General features: G+C 36.2%; 1 protein-coding gene across 6 annotated transcripts in view; it reads right to left on the bottom strand.

The window, feature by feature from the left end:
- LOC138694284 (uncharacterized) overlaps positions 1 to 17,544 on the bottom strand; it is a 167,345-nt gene that overhangs the window by 13,618 nt on the left and 136,183 nt on the right. For 2 of the 6 annotated variants that reach the window (XR_011330879.1, XM_069817800.1), the window contains exons 1-2: positions 11,632 to 11,958; positions 1,514 to 1,731 (exon numbers count right to left, since the gene is read on the bottom strand). The gene's annotated coding sequence lies outside the window, so the exon portion shown is untranslated. Of the gene's footprint in view, positions 1 to 1,513; positions 1,732 to 11,631; positions 11,994 to 17,544 lie in introns of those variants that run through there. The other 4 variants (XM_069817801.1, XM_069817803.1, XM_069817802.1 and 1 more) reach the window with 3 other exon arrangements.

Genomic DNA, 17,544 nt, shown 5'->3' with positions numbered 1-17,544 from the left:
CCATGTGTTATGGTCTACCTCAGGTCCATCAGCTGTCCTCTGCCATGATCACACCTTGAAATATGTAAGCCAGCTGTCATACAAGTATCATCAACACGTTTTTCAGGCACAGATTTGTTTTGCAAGAAAAATGAAAGGGAGTAGTGGGATTTTTTGTTCACTCTTTAGATCATGCTATGGAGCTGCCCCTCTTTTTTAATAAGAGTTGCGTGAATGTTCAAAGGAAAAGACGGAGTAATAAGCAAAGTTAGTTCACTAGCAAAACATGAATATGCCTGGATGACACATTGAGACTTTCAGTTGTGTTCAAATAAATAGAAAAACTGAGATTGAATGACCAGGAGCTGGGAGACACCACGGTCACATAAATTTATCTTCAACATAGTGCTACGTGTGCCACATCTAACGGCCCGAGATAGCATTAGGTGCGCCAAGGTTTCATAACTGCCTGACACATATCATTTCCTTCCCACTTTACCAGATTTATCACTGGGTACGAAATTACATAGGTGTGATGAAGGATGGCTGGAGCAGAGAAAAATTCTCTCTGGCAAAAAACCTGGGTTTTTAATGATTTAAGATGGCGCTCATTCCGTCGGATCCCAGCCACTTAGTCACTCGTAATAAGTGTACCTCTGCACGTGTAGACAATGGTATTAGAAACGATTTACTTAAAAAAGCCTTTTTTTTGTCAGAAAATGTAATATTTTCTCTATAGGCCTCCCTTAAAAATCTGATGTATTTGTGCCACTACATTCCACCTGTTCATTATGAATTTTATAGAAAACCCCAGATCACATATAGATTGCTCGTTCCTTTGTTAAAATCGTTTGCACTTTGAAGGGAAAACCGCCAGGATTGCCACCCGTCCGCCGTAAACGAACACGAGATGGCAGTACAGTCGCTAATGCAATTCAAATGGAAGTTATGACGTGACTCCTTATGTAACAACTAGATGGCAGCATAGCAAAACTGATAAAAGTTGTTAACTTCAAAACCTGTAACGCGGAGCAATTTGGCTTTTTTATGAGCCGTTCAGAGCAGAAGTGATGTAAGTCAAGAATGGGTAATGAGGGTTAAAGTAAACATTCTCTAAAATACAGCGCAAAGTAGCAATTAATATTCACTTTATTTAAACTATTAATAGTCAGTGGATAGCAAGAACAACATATTCATTGCTACTTTGCGCTGTATTTTACAGAATTTTTACTTTAAACCTCATTATCCAATTATGACTTACACCACTTTTGCTCTGAACGGCTCATATGATCTACGTAGAAAACTTAGAAGTGACAACACTGAAGATATTATTCCCATTTATAAATCCAAATGAAATGGTCAACTTCACATTTCTTACATTTTCATAAAACAAGTAAATTTATTTTTTCAACAACTGTATGCTAAAAAACAGATTATGTGACACTCATTTTAGTTAGAAAAAAATGCTTATTACTAACATTTTCAGTGTTTTAAAAGCAAGACTTATTAATTAAGAAGTTAATATTTCTCTTACTGTATATTCCATTGACACTTGTAGGTTCCAAATAAATGTTGTGTGGATACAAAAACTTGCTGTCGACTTAACAATTACTTCTTTCTTTTACCCTTCAATATCTCCAAACCTCTTCCTTTGACCTTTGGCTTGAAACCCTTCACTTAGCATCGATGGGACTGGTGATAGCGAGATGAGGCCGAAGATTCGCCAATTCGCCTTACGGTTGGGGAAGACATCTGAAAAAAAAAAAAAAAAAAAAAAAACCAACCACGTGATCAGCTCAAGCGGAAATCGAACTCATACCCCAGCGCAATTTCGGACCATCAGGTAAGCGCGCTACCGACTGAGCTACCCCAATGCCGCCATGCTTTCATAACGGTTCTTATAGTCTAGGGGAGGCAGGTCAATTTAGTGAGTTGCGATCATTGAGCACTATAAGCACAGTCTACTATATACAGTCACGAAGCTTAAGTTGTGAGGGTGCTAGAAACAAAAGACTGTGTCGGTACTATTTCGCATTGTCTGTAATGAGGCGATATTAGCGATTCTAGTGGTGAGCAACTATCTATGGATGCAAATTTACTACGTATTGAGCTTCCTGACTGTATATACTAGACTCTACAATAAGACGCAATGTTTCCTCCCGCAACCCCTACCACTACCCTCCATGGCAGAGGAACGGTGGTATCAGTGGCGCTTGTACCTACGCAATGTTTGTATCGAAGTTGTGTTATTCCGTGTCGATTGTGAAAAAAGAAACTTCCGTCCGCAATGCGAGGAGAAATTTTTGTTTGTGTGTATTAGCCAATGAAAGAAATATTAAATGCCTCATTTGCCACAAGGTTTTTACGTGGCTTTTCAAAATCAATATAAAACGCCATTATATTACGTGTCACTCTTAATAATTCTAATTTAAAGGGTAAGCCTAGCTACGTTATTATTATTATTATTATTATTATTATTATTATTATTATTATTATTATTATTATTTCCTTATGTGCTTTTCGATTTATACCCTATTCCTCTGACTTCAATTATGAGATTACCTATAAATATTTTAACTGTTGTAGCCTTTATTCTAGACGTCAAAATCTTGATTATCAATTTATTTGCAAAGTTATCAAGGGTGATATTGATTATGAGACTATCATAAACAATATCAGCATTCATATTCCTACAAAGGGTTTAAGATTAAAAAAAAAAAAAAAATTACAACAGAAATTCAAAATCTCATTCTCCAGTCTGTAGGTGCATAAAATATGCCAATTTGCATGGGAACAATTTAGATCCTTTTAAAGTATAGTTTCGTTTATTGGTATTTACTGTCCTTGTTTTAAATTTTATTTATGTATGTTTTGCTTGATTTAAGATATTATTATATTTATTCTTGCACCTTTGTATCTTCTGTTTGTGTAGTGTGCTGAACTATAATTAGCCTCTGGCTGTTGTTCAGCACATAAATGTTAAATATAAATAAATAATAAATAAATCATTATTATAAAATTAAGTTCTTTATAATATTTGTAATGGCCTAATGTTATATACCGGCAATTAACTTGTGTGAAATATGGATTATTATTATTATTATTATTATTATTATTACTTACTTACTTACAAATGGCTTTTAAGGAACCCGAAGGTTCATTGCCGCCCTCACATAAGCCCGCCATCGGTCCCTATCCTGTGCAAGATTAAGCCAGTCTCTATCATCATACCCCACCTCCCTCAAATCCATTTTAATATTATCCTCCCATCTACGTCTCGGCCTCCCTAAAGGTCTTTTTCCCTCCGGTCTCCCAACTAACACTCTATATGCATTTCTGGATTCGCCCATACGTGCTACATGCCCTGCCCATCTCAAACGTCTGGATTTCAAGTTCCTAATTATGTCAGGTGAAGAATACAATGCGTGCAGTTCTGTGTTGTGTAACTTTCTCCATTCTCCTGTAACTTCATCCCGCTTAGCCCCAAATATTTTCCTAAGCACCTTATTCTCAAACACCCTTAACCTATGTTCCTCTCTCAGAGTGAGAGTCCAAGTTTCACAGCCATATAGAAGAACCGGTAATATAACTGTTTTATAAATTCTAACTTTCAGATTTTTGGACAGCAGACTAGATGATAAGAGCTTCTCAACCGAATAATAACACGCATTTCCCATATTTATTCTGCGTTTAATTTCCTCCCGAGTGTCATTTATATTTGTTACTGTTGCTCCAAGATATTTGAATTTTTCCACCTCTTCGAAGGATAAATTTCCAATATTTATATTTCCATTTCGTACAATATTCCCGTCACGAGACATAATCATATACTTTGTCTTTTCGGAATTTACTTCCAAACTGATCGCTTTACTTGCTTCAAGTAAAATTTCCGTGTTTTCCCTAACCGTTTGTGTATTTTCTCCTAACATATTCACGTCATCTGCATAGACAAGAAGCTGATGTAGCCCGTTCAATTCCAAACCCTGCCTGTTATCCTGAACTTTCCTAATGGCATATTCTAAAGCGAAGTTAAAAAGTAAAGGTAATAGTGCATCTCCCTGCTTTAGCCCGCAGTGAATTGGAAAAGGATCAGATAGAAACTGACCTATACGGACTCTGCTGTATGTTTCACTGAGACACATTTTAATTAATCGAACTAGTTTCTTGGGAATACCAAATTCAATAAGAATATCATATAATACTTCCCTCTTAACCGAGTCATATGCCTTTTTGAAATCTATGAATAACTGATGTACTGTACCCTTATACTCCCATTTTTTCTCCATTATCTGCCGAATACAAAAAATCTGATCAATAGTCGATCTATTACGCCGAAAACCGCACTGATGATCCCCAATAATTTCATCTACGTACGGAGTTAATCTTCTCAAAAGAATATTGGACAAAATTTTGTACGACGTTAAAAAAAGTGATATTTCTCGAAAGTTACCACAGTTGGTTTTGTCCCCCTTTTTAAAAATAGGTACAATTATGGACTCCTTCCATTGTTCTGGTACAATTTCCTTTTCCCAAATAGCAAGTACAAGTTTATAAATTTCGCTATATAATGCACTTCCACCCTCTTGTATTAATTCTGCTGGAATTTGATCGATACCTGGAGACTTGTACTTTTTCAGATTTTCTATCGAAATTCCGACTTCTGAAAGCGTGGGTTCGGGTATAAATGGCTCAGCAGTTTGTATTTCAATATCATCCCGATCATTTCTATTTGGCCTATGTACATTTAGTAGTTGCGCAAAATAGTTTTTCCATCTGTTTAGGATTGATGGAGAGTCTGCAAGCAAGTCACCATTCTCATCCTTGATCACGTTTACCCTTGGCTGATATCCGTTCTTAAATTCCTTTATACCCTTATATAAATCTCGAATGTTTTTATTCTTACTATTTGTTTCTACCTCATTCAGTTTTTCCTTCAAGTAACCTCTCTTTTTATTCCTAAGTGTACGACTTGCTTCCCGTCTTTCATTGAAATAATTATCTCTCTTCTCCTCAACTGGATCCTGTAAGAATTTCAATTTTGCCTGTTTCCTTCTTTCTACTACCATGCAACAATCTTCATCAAACCACGGTTTCTTTTTCTTAGTTTCATAATAACCTATGCTCTGTTCAGCTGCAATTTTGATACTATCTCTGATATTTTCCCACACGCTATTAACATCTAATTCTTTCTCAACTTCGTCGGAACTTTCTAAAGTGGCAAACCTATTCGAAATTTCGACCTGATAATTTTGCTTAGCTTCCTCGTCCTTTAATTTCAAAATATTGAATTTAGTGATATTAACTTGTTGCTCTACTCGCTTGGCTACTGATAATCTTTCTCTTAATTCTCCAATCACCAAATAAAGGTCAGAATTACAGTCTGCACCCCTGAAAGTTCGAATATCTACTATACTAGTATGTCTCCGTTTATCTATCAAGATGTGATCTATTTGGTTGTGTGTCAATCCATCTGGAGAAGTCCAAGTATATTTATGTATATCCTTATGGGGGAATGTTGTACTTTTGACAATTAAATTTTTCGATGTGGCAAAGTTGACTAATCTAACTCCATTGTCACTACTAATTACGTGTAGGCTCTCTTTTCCAATAGTTGGTCTAAAAATATCCTCCCTTCCTACTTTAGCGTTGAAATCCCCCAATAAAATTTTCATGTGATACCTAGGGAACTGATCAAAAGTATGTTCCAATTCCTCATAGAAGCTATCCTTTATATAGTCGTCTTTCTCTTCTGTAGGGGCGTGAGCATTTATAACTATGATGTCGCACCATCTACCCTTAAGTACTAAATATGATAACCTGTCACTATTCGAGTTTCTTTACTTGTTCCACAGAATCAATGTATGCGTCAACCCATAAGTGTGAGCAATTTTTTTTTTTTCACAGATGAACATTGTGAAATCAAAATACAAGATACCAGTGGCGGTTCCTCGGGGGGAGGGAAGGGAGGAACTTCTTCCTCACATTTTTCTTCTTTTGAAAGTAAATACCAAATGAAATATATGCTTTGAAATTCGAGGAAGAGCCGATAATTTTTAAGTTTACAGCTATAAGAAAACCTCGGTTGATCGAGTTTTTAACGACGCGCACTCATGTGCTACTAGAAAACTGTGAGAAGGATGCGAGATTGTTTGTGTGGAGGAATGTCAATCCATTCCTTCTTTACTGCAGTTAATACACATAGACAACAGAACGCTAGCGGCCAAAGAAAGAATCAGAGTTTTAAAGCAAGTAAATGAACGGATAGGGAGGAGATCCTCCTCTGAATCAGCGCATGGGCGGGAAATAGAAACCGACTGGTAGTGCAGCCAAGTTCGCTACCGCTGCCATCCAACGATGCTGCATTCAACCAGACTATAACACATCTAGGAGGAGACACAATAAAAATAGTTTTAACGCAAAGCTATGAAAGACACCATATATTTTTTTTAATTATAGATCAAAATATATTATTCATTGCACTTTATAAAAGCTACTATTCATGGTTTGAAACTTTCGAGGATATCTGAAAGTTGAAGTTGGATTTATATAAAACAAAGAGGAAGTAGTTCTACATTAGTATCGCAGATGTTTTTGGCCCCTGAAATTCACTTCCATTCATTGTCTACTAGACAGAACAACAGCCAAGTTGTCAGTTTTGCACAAATATCTTTTAAATTGAAGTACTCCAAACTACATTATTTTTAACATAAAAAAATTAATCGGTCATCGGCAGCTTTGAACAATAATGGTAGTATGACTTTGCAAGAACTGACATTCTTCAAAAGCATGTGATACTGAACTTGTAAAATGTACATGTGGCAACACAGATCACGTGGGTGGGTGCAGTTTTCTCGCTTTCCTAACAGATTATTTCTCATTCTCATTTCCGTAAAACGGTTCCGGTTACGTGTTAGTAGATGGTCTCTTCCAACACGTGTGATGCTGTAGTGTGCGTGAAAAATGCTGCGAGGTTGTGAATTTCCTTGTAATTATTAATTTGTGCAATTATCCAACAATGAATGGAAGTGAAAACATATTATATTTTGGACAATTTAGGAAACTCAGTTTAAAAAACAGATTATTGCTATACAAAAGGGAGGAAGGCCAATCCCAACACTACCTGGTCTTACATGTATGCATGTAGGCTAATTTGTAGCATGTTTCTCTCAAGAAGGTGTCATTTTGCGCTGTTAACTTCTTTCCTCCTCTTAAGAAATATGCAGGAGCCGCCACTGCAGGATACGTATATTGGACAAGAACTTTTTCACTAGGGTGACCAGATTTACATCGATAGAAGAGAGGACACAAAGCTTCAAAAAGGAGGACATTGTTCGAAAAAATAGGACAGAAAATATGTAAGTACTTAGATATAGGCTTAGGCCTAGATTATTCTATAAATTACGTCAATATATATTTTATGACAAAATATTTACAGTACCGGTACAGATTTAGGCTTATATCCTACTTAAATGTATGTTAATATTACAAAAATAATTATGATAAAACTTAATAATAATGATTTTACAGTTAGCTACAAATGAAAGTCAAGGGAACTAAAATTATTAAAGAGGACAGAAAGTATCTACCCTATTTAGATTTAGGCTTAGGCCGATATTATACTTAAAATTATGTTAATATCTATTTTATTACGGTATACTTATGATAAAACTTAATAATATAAAACGATTTTACAGTTAACTACATATGAAAGCCATACTACATATGTATTATCAAAATACATAAAAAGACAGCACAAAATGCTAATTTAATATTACTTTGTATGCAAAGAGAGTTATGATCGTTGGCAAAGAGTATATTCTGTCGATGCTGCTGCCATCTACAGGAAAATTACTTCAAAAAGGCATCGAATCAGATAATTTCAAAATACCAGACATACAAGTTACGAAAAGGAGGACATTTCTTGATTTTTTAAAAATCCGCCCGGATCCCGGACAAAGGCCTAAAAAGGAGGACATGTCCGGACAAAAGAGAACGTCTGGTCACCCTACGTTTCACACAAATTACGTATTGCCACAGTCTACTATATACAGTCGCGAAGCTCAATATGTAGTAAAAATGCAAACATGGGTAGTTGCCCACCACTAGGATCGCTACTATCGCCTTAGCATCGCAGATCTCTCTCCTAGCAGACGAAAAATATGTTACACTTTCGTTGTCGTGTTTTTTTTTTGGAAAAAATTAACACCTTCCTTCCATTATTGAAATATTAAATGCATGAAGTTAGTTTATTATTTTAATGAAATATATTAAATTCCACCATAAACTCGAAGATACCTGCAAGAAATTTTATATATAATTTTTGTTTGTGCAAAACGAATTGAAATTTACTATAATAGCTTCACTCATTCAAGATTATAGCGATAATTAACTATGAAACCAATAAATATTAATTTCCATTTCCCTTTACAACAATAATAATGGAAAATAAATATGAATTAATGGAGTAACTTACGTGTACCGGTACTTATAGTGTAGGCTTACGTAGGTAACAAAATGGGATGAGGTTAAGCAATAATAATCACACCAGAATTGCAAATAAAACGTGATCAAAAACAGACTTTTTCTACGTCTCTAGTAAAGCAATAAATAAAAATAACAACAAAATTAACAGCTATAATTAAAAACATATCCTTTGAAAAAAAAAAAAGTAGGCCTAAGCAATAATAATCCCACCAGAATTGAAAATAAAACGTGATCAATAAATTTCATTAACACGAACTTAATTTTTCTACGTCTTTAGTAAAATAACACATAAAAATAATAACAAAATTAATAGCTACAATTAAAAATATATCCTCTGAAAAAAAAAAAGTAGACCTAACCTTTATTTCTCTGGAAATTTAGCAGCCTAAGTGACAGAACTTTAACCGGTATCTAATGTCCTTTCGGTTAGACTGAAACATTTCATTGTGAAATTTAAGGATATAATGTATTCTAACAGTCAAAAAGAACTTCAAAATTAAGAGTTTTGTTTTTGCAAGCATTCTTGTGGAAACCCAGGAACCTTTCTGAATCTTTCGGAAATCGGAAAAAGGATAACTCTGACCTCTTTCTCTTACTGTTGCTACAATTTATAGCACTACAAACGTCTCCTCCTTGTCCCATATTATTATTCCAATTATTATATTTTAGCCATTAACATTTTCATTACAACCAATAACGAACATTTCACAAGCATCAATGTGAAATACGCAACGAGCTAGCACTCAATAGAAATACGACACAGTCGAAAGTCGACCATGGACAGTCTATTGTTTCTAGTTGCTAACCGCTTGGAGCGCTTTATCACGAGATTTGCAAAAAAACACCTCAAGCTTCGCGACTGTATATAGTAGACTGTGGTATTGCTGTACCTGATATAAAATCAGACTTCGACGCTGTTGTTTTTGCTCGAGTCGATAAAGGTGATTTGGGAACAATAATAATAACTAAACATAGATATTACATAAACCAAGTTCGAGTGAATTAATGATTGAATTGATATGGGTACGACGTAATTAAAACAATTAGTTAATAAAAGTTCATTAGTATATCGAATGGTATAAAATAAGGATTGTGCATTGACTCACTGGTTATATTTTAAAAGGCATTAACTGTAGGGGAAATATTTTCAAGAAATAATTTTGTGTAAATATATATTATTTATCTTGATAATTCGATAAATAAACAGCCAGTGGTAACAGCTAAGTTAAGTAACCAACCACTGCCATACTATGTGATTTGTATCAGCCACCTCTCCATCCCCACTCCTCAAAGGTAGACCGAAGTGTTGCGGGCTGCATTCCGCAGTGATTCGGCGCTACCTATTGTTTTGGACACGCCTGGTCCAGGGGTTAGGATTATAGAGTACAAAAATAAAGGTCGGTGGTTCGATTCTCAATACCGGCAAGTTATATAAAATTGTGTGTGAGTAATGGAATAATAGGGAGAGGAGTACGTCATGGATGCCCTTAATCAATACTTGGAGAATTTAATGAAGAACTGTTTTCAGAACACGTGATAGTAGGAGGAAGAAGGATAAAGTGCATAAGATTTGCTGATGATATGGCGTTATTGGCAGGAGAGGAGACGATACTAAGATATATGCTACTGAAGCTAAATGACGCTATGAGCAGTATGGAATGAAGATAAATGCCAACAAGAAGAAGGCCATGACCATGATCATAGGAAGAAAGGTAAACTTTCGAATTCTACAGTAAATGAGGCAGTAGAGCAAGTGGACAGCTTCAAATCTTGGGGTGTACTTTAAGCAGTAACATGAGCTGCTGCCAGGAAGTCAAAAGGAGGATAGCAATGGCCTAGGAAGCTTTTAATAGAAAAAGGAATATCTTCTGCGGACCTCTGGAGACAGAACTAAGGAAGAGACTAGTGAAGTGCTTTGTGTGGAGTGTAACATTGTATGGGGCAGAAACATGGACATTACGACGAAGTGAAGAGAAGCGACTAGAAGCATTTGAAATGTGGATATGGAGAAGGATGAAGCGTTTGAAATGGACAGACAGAATAAGAAACGAAGCTGTGTTGGAAAGACCGGGTGAAGAAAGAATGATGCTGAAACTGATCAGGAAGAGGAAAAGCAATTGGTTAGGTCACTGGTTGAGAAGAAACTGCCTACTGAAGGATGCACTGGAAGGAATGGTAAACGAGAGAAGAGTTCGGGGCAGAAGATGGTATCAGATAATAGACGACATTAAGATATATGGACGTATGCGGAGACTAATTGTTAGAAAGGCAGAAAATAGGAAAGACTGGAGAATGCTGGGTTTGCAGTGAAAGACTTGCCCTTGAGTAGAACAATATGAATGAATGAATAATAGAATAGATAAATGTAGAGTATAATGTAAACATTATATCAGGTAGTAAGCGTAGAGAGGTGGGGTACAGAAAAAAGTGGAAGAATAGCAGAGAGAGAATAGAAAGAGAGGATGTAAGGAAAAGCGTGTTTATTTACATTTTAATAGTGCGCATCCTCATTATATTTCCGATTTGGCGAACATTACATCTTTCTTAATGGATGACAAGTTACGACCTCGGGAAATGTTACGTAATGTTTTATTTAACGACGCTCGCAACTGCAGAGGTTATATCAGCGTCGCCGGATGTGCCGGAATTTTGTCCCGCAGGAGTTCTTTTACATGCCAGTATATCTACTAACATGAGCCTGTCGCATTTAAGCACACTTAAATGCCATCGACCTGGCCCGGGATCGAACCCGGAACCTTAAGCATAGAAGGCCAGCACTATACGAACCAGGTCGACACCTCGGGAAATTCTAAATTCTACATTTTGTACTTTGAAAAGGGAAATTACACATTTATCAGAAGTAGTAGGCCTACTTGATAGTTGGATGCAGAAAATTGCGTTAGTTTCATATCACCTCTGATCAAATATTGTATGTAACGTATTTGCTACACGTGAGAAGTGAGAATGCAATACCAAAAAAATTATTTTTCCCCGTTCAGTGACTTACGTAAAAAACTCCAGTCCCATTCATAATAAACAAATAGTTCGCCCCACCTCCCGATAAGATAGAAATGCCATATTGTAATGCAACAACAGCTCAAGTCACTGTCCATCGTCAGCAGCAGCAACAGCAGAGAGCAATCAAATGTAAATATACAGTTTACTCACAGGTACTTAAAACGCATGTAGCCTATATTCCTTCCAAATAATGTTAGCTATAATGTATTTACAGTTTTCTTCTTCACTCATTTGTTTACATCATGACATTTTAGAAGCGATTATTCACAGAATAAATATAAAATCATACTTCTATTCCTTTCGACGTAGGAATTTGAAGAACAATTGATAAAAATGATACTTGTACTTAAACGGAAAACACCAACAAATGTAACCAACCACATTTCATGCCACACACACTGCCATCTACTGCCCCTGAGTCCTGTTGTAATCAGAGCTACTGTCTAGACTAGTCTCTCCTTTCCTCCTGACGACATAGCCTCATCATGCATATACATGACGTCATGGTCATACTGAGGCAATCTGGGATGTGTCAGACGTCACGTCTGACTCTCCAACAGTGTCGCCAACTGTGCAAGAGAAATAAACTAGTTTATTACCAGACTGCGGCCCAGGGTACCGAAATGCAATAAATACGAACGCACTGACCACTGTGTTGTGTAGATCGAGGCAAATGGGAGATTGAAAGTGCAGTTACTTCTTGCCTCAACCTGTAAACATTCAGTCACAGTAGGGCACAAAATAAATGTTTACGTTTACAAATATAATACAGTATATACAGTGAATTTCTAGTACAATAAATAATTTGTTTCAATTTGCGTTAGGTACATTGTGTGTGAGCAGAAAAGAAAAAAATATACAGTACTTACATAATATACATTTCTTCACAATTCAACGCACCGAATTACAAGGTGCATTCGCAACGTATCAAAAGAAAAGTATCTCCTACTTTTACTTAAAATAACTTTTTTCAAGAAACGCTTTGAAATATTGTTGGAAAGAATGTTGGCATTTACAAACGTTATACACAAATCTCGATGAAATTCTTTTGGTGTTCTATATCTGAGTTTGATGTTGAAGGCCAGTTTTGACTGTGTAATTAAATATTTTCCATATACCTTTTGATATTACACTGCTTTTGAAAGAATCGAGTTCTATCTGTCCTTATACTTTTTTAATAATTTGCAAAATTCAGTGTTCCCCCCCCCCCCCTTTAATAAGAAAATATTCCTTTCCGACTTTTCTGTAAGTTCGTTCTGAATGGAACGCTTGGTGCTCTTAATTTTCGACATGTTCTTCAATAACATGAATTATAAAACAGAGAAATTAATACTAACACAAATATGCATGTATAAATAATGAAATAAATAAATGAAAAAAACTAAAATATATTTGTTTACTCATAGAATGAATAATTTGAATAATTTCGAGGGAAAAATTGTTCCGGGGCCGGATATCGAACCCTGGGCCTTTGGTTAAACAAACGTACCAACGCTCTACCAACTGAGCTACCCGGGAACTCTACCAGACACCGATCCAATTTTCCCCTCTATATCCACAGATCTCAAAGTGGGCTGACAGCGGTCAAGCAACCAACATTGAGTGCACACTAACTCTGTGTGACTTAAATTGTGGTTTTCTGTTAACGAACAGTGACGTGTATTATGCAAATCAAGCTTTCAGGTATAACTGCCTCTAAAGTTGGTTTGAATAATTGTTCCGGGGCCGGTATCGAACCCGGGGCCTTTGATTAAACGTACCAACGCTCTACCAACTGACCTATCCGGGAACTCTACCGGACACCGATCCAATTTTTCCCTCTATATCCACAGACCTTAAAGTGGGCTGTCAAGCAACCAACATTGAGTGCACACTAACTCTGGGTGACTTAAATTGTGGTTTTCTGCTAACGAACAGTTATACCTGAAAACTTGATTTGTATAATATACGTCACTGTTCGTTAACAGAAAACCACAATTTAAGTCACACAGAGTTAGTGTGCACTCAATTTTGATTGCTTGACGGCTGTCAGCCCACTTTCAGGTCTGTGGATATAGAGGGAAAAATTGGATCGGTGTCTAGTAGAGTTCCCGGGTAGCTCAGTTGGTAGAGCGTTGGTACGTTTAACCGAAGGTCCCGGGTTCGATACCCGCCCCCGGAACAATTTTTCCCTCGAAATTATTCAAATCAACTTTACAGGGAGATATACCTGAAAGCTTGATTTGCATACTCACAGGATCTCAAGCACGTGTGGTGATTGCAAGGACCCACGCCAAGCAGAATGAGAAAGGCGGTAATGTAATTTCTTACGAAACCAACTGTATTCTCACAGTGCCATCCCACTCCATGGATAATGACGTCACGTATACTCCGTGCGTTCCATACTTCAATCTCGCGAACCGGTGACCCTAGACCGCAATCTGTTTATTACCAATGGTGACATTTTCTCCCTTTCTACAACAAAATATGCAAACCACCAGACAAAAATCTGAATAATGCTGTAGAATATAACTTACATAGGCCTAGTGAACTGTACTAGAAGAGATAGAAAATAAACTTGCAATAATATTTATAACGTATGTAACTATATACAGGGCTCCTACAAAAGACCTTTCGGGTTTCGAACACATGTAATTTACGTTCTATGAATCTGAGGTGCATGGAAATAGCACCAATGGAGAGAGAAATTCAAAATGTTTAGTTGTGACAGGATTGTTTTCTTAGTTGGTAAAACTGCCTCATAATAGTGCATATAAACAAATTTTTTCATTGTTGAAGCGAAAACTGCTAATAGAGGACAGAAAAGCTTTTTTTGTGCGCTTGATTTTTCATGTGAACCAGTCGGTTATTAATGTACAACGGCATTACCGAACAAATTTTGGTGCAAATCCACCCAGTGGCCCTACAATCTGTAAATGGTACACTGATTTTAAGGCACGATCCTTCGCAAGCGGTTGCGTTTTTATCCGTACCGTTTACAGTTGCTGCAAATCCTAAAACCAGAGGACAAAGCGCTACGAAGAAATTTATGCATAAGTATGCAGACTTTATGAAAACTATGATGAATTTATTCGTTCCGTTGTGTTTTCTGACGAAGCCACTTTTCATCTTTCTTTCTGGTAAGGTGAATAGACATAGCCTCAGAATCTGGGGGTTAGAAAATCCGCGTACCTACGTGGAACTTGACTATAGGCTTGATATGTGCCGTGTTACCAAAGGGGGGACACACTGAACATCTTTAAGGTAAGGAACTAAACTTTTTAAGTTTTTCTTTCCATTGGTACTATTTTCATGCAACTCAGATTCATAGAACGTAAATTGCATTTTTCGAAACCAGAAAGGTCTTTTGTAGGAACTCTGTATTATATTTACTATTAACGGAGAAGAATTCGTTCCGGAAGTGAGAATCGAACCCAGGAACATCAGTTCTACGTACCGAGTGCCTGACCACTGAACTACGCAGTGGCCCCGTCCACAGCACAGATCGAACTTTCTCTTTGACTTTTCCTTTTTGGCCTACTCCATAATTCCATTACATTATACGTCACTCATCACTCATCGCTAGGGACCGTACTGTGTCCCAGGAGAGTACACGATTAGATCTATTACTGGAGTTTTTAAATAGACTACGCACGTGCATCTAGCAAGCGAAGTAGTTGACTGACGGCTCATACGACTGTTGTTCCGTAAAGAAGGGCGGAACAAAACGTGGATCATTTTAACAATTACACTAATATTTACATTTGAAGAGGTGGGAGCAACAGTAACAAATATAAATTATACTCGGAAGGAAATTAAACAAAGAATAAATATGGAAAATGCGTGTTATTATTCGGTTGAGAAGCTTTTATCATCCAGTCAAAAAATCTGAAAGTTAGAATTTATAAAACAGTTATATTACCGGTTGTTCTGTATGATTGTGAAACTTGGACTCTCACTTTGAGAGAGGAACATAGGTTAAGGGTGTTTGAGAATAAGGTGCTTAGGAACATATTTGGGGCTAAGAGGGATTAAGTTACAGGAGAATGGAGAAAGTTACACAACACAGAACTGCACGCATTGTATTCTTCACCTGACGTAATTAGGAACATTAAATGCAGACGTTTGAGATGGGCAGGGCATGTAGCACATATGAACGAATCCAGAAATGCATATAGAGTGTTAGTTGGGAGGCCGGAGGGAAAAAGACCTTTGGGGATGACGAGACGTAGATGGGAAGATAATATTAAAATGGATTTGAGGGAGGTGGGATATGATGATAGAGACTGGATTAATCTTGCTCAGGATAGGGACCAATGACGGGCTTATGTGAGGGCGGCAATGAACCTGCGGGTTCCTTAAAAGCCAGTAAGTAAGTACTAATATTTATATTTTAAATTGTTTACACTAGGTACACTAGAATTCGCTATCTTTACTATTTACAATATAATAAAGAAGGTAGATCTACATTGATAAAACATTATTTACAATATTAACCTTTACAGCTTTGTGTATTATAATGCAAGATATTTTATTTCATAATACTATGGCCTACTTACTTTATAAATTGTGCACAATAGTGTAAAAAAATTTAAGATCAAAGTAAGGGTTCATTGTTTATGACAGTGTAAATAATGAAAATTGCGTATTTTAGTGTACATAGTGTAAAGAGCTGTTAGATATTGACTACTTTCAAAAGCCGATTGTCAGAAAGGCTGTTTTTCGTCTCTTGAATATGACTTTTCTTCAAATATTACGTTTGTAGAATATTTTTCAATAGGCTATATAATAAAATTTTTCTTCATTATGTTAATGATTCCTTCGACCCAAATTGTCTTATTGAACACTAAATTGTAATTGTTTAACTCTTATAATTACATGTAGGCCTAATTAAACACACCTACATTTTGTTCTTCTTCTTCTTCTTCTTCTTATTATTATTATTATTATTATTATTATTATTATTATTATTATTATTATTATTCCATTGTGTTCTGTATTGATGCTACTTATATTAGCTATGTATTTTATACTGGTTAAGTGGAAGAGAAGGCCTTATGGCCTTAACTCTGTCAGTACCAGCAAAAATAAATCAAATAAATAAATAAATAAATGAACAAATAGGCCTAATTTAAATTGTAGGAAATGTCATCACAGTATCAATCTTTGTCACTGGAATGCATTTTTAACAGTTTTCGAGGTCCAATTTTAAATCATGAATAGAACCTCAACTACAGCACAAACATGATGCAAGTGTTCCCTGTTCGCCCAGCATGATGTCACGTCAATATAGTCTCTGAACAACTAGCCTTAACTCCGTACGCCCTGGGACAATACAGTCCTTACTTAAAATGTTAGGTTAATTACATGATTCGCCCATACGTGGTTGTATCACAGTCTAGTATATACAGTCACGAAGCTTGGGATAATTTTCTGCATTTCTCGCGATAGTTGCTAGCCGCTTGGAGCGCTGTGAGTACTAGGAACAATAAATTCTTCACTCTCAGCATGATCTAATACAGGCCGTAAGGCAGACCATATGAATTAATTCTTGGCGTTTCATTCTCAGTCCTCACATGTAGAAAATGCGTTACGTACAGTATTCGATCAGAGTGATAACTAAATTTTCTGCATTCAACTTCCAACTACCTACTGGTATTTCTGTCATTTCTCTTTCAAAATATAAAGTGTAGAATTTAGAATTTTCAGGGTGTAGAAACTTGCCATCCATTATGAAGATGCAATATTCGCCAAATTGGAAATATAGGCCTAAATTGGAACACTGATTAACTATCAAGTATATTGTTTAATTTAAGTAACTTAGTAATTCATCACTGCTTGTGTGTGCTATGTGTATCCATGAATGTGCTGATATTTATCGCTTCACAACATAAGGAAAGCGTTGGTTTGATCACATTAAACATTTTAATATGTTTCAATATGATTCTGTCGCTTTGAATGCAGAATGTCTTTATAAACAGAAAATGATCACTCAACATCAACTGAAACCAGAGGTGAAAATTTTCTTTTTATCCCGAACTCTAAATCAGCACACTTTATTAATTTTCAATGTCTGGAATCAGA

This window comes from Periplaneta americana, chromosome 2, assembly GCF_040183065.1.
Source record: "Periplaneta americana isolate PAMFEO1 chromosome 2, P.americana_PAMFEO1_priV1, whole genome shotgun sequence".
Lineage (NCBI taxonomy): Eukaryota > Metazoa > Arthropoda > Insecta > Blattodea > Blattidae > Periplaneta > Periplaneta americana.
This window is presented reverse-complemented; position numbering and strand designations above follow the sequence as displayed.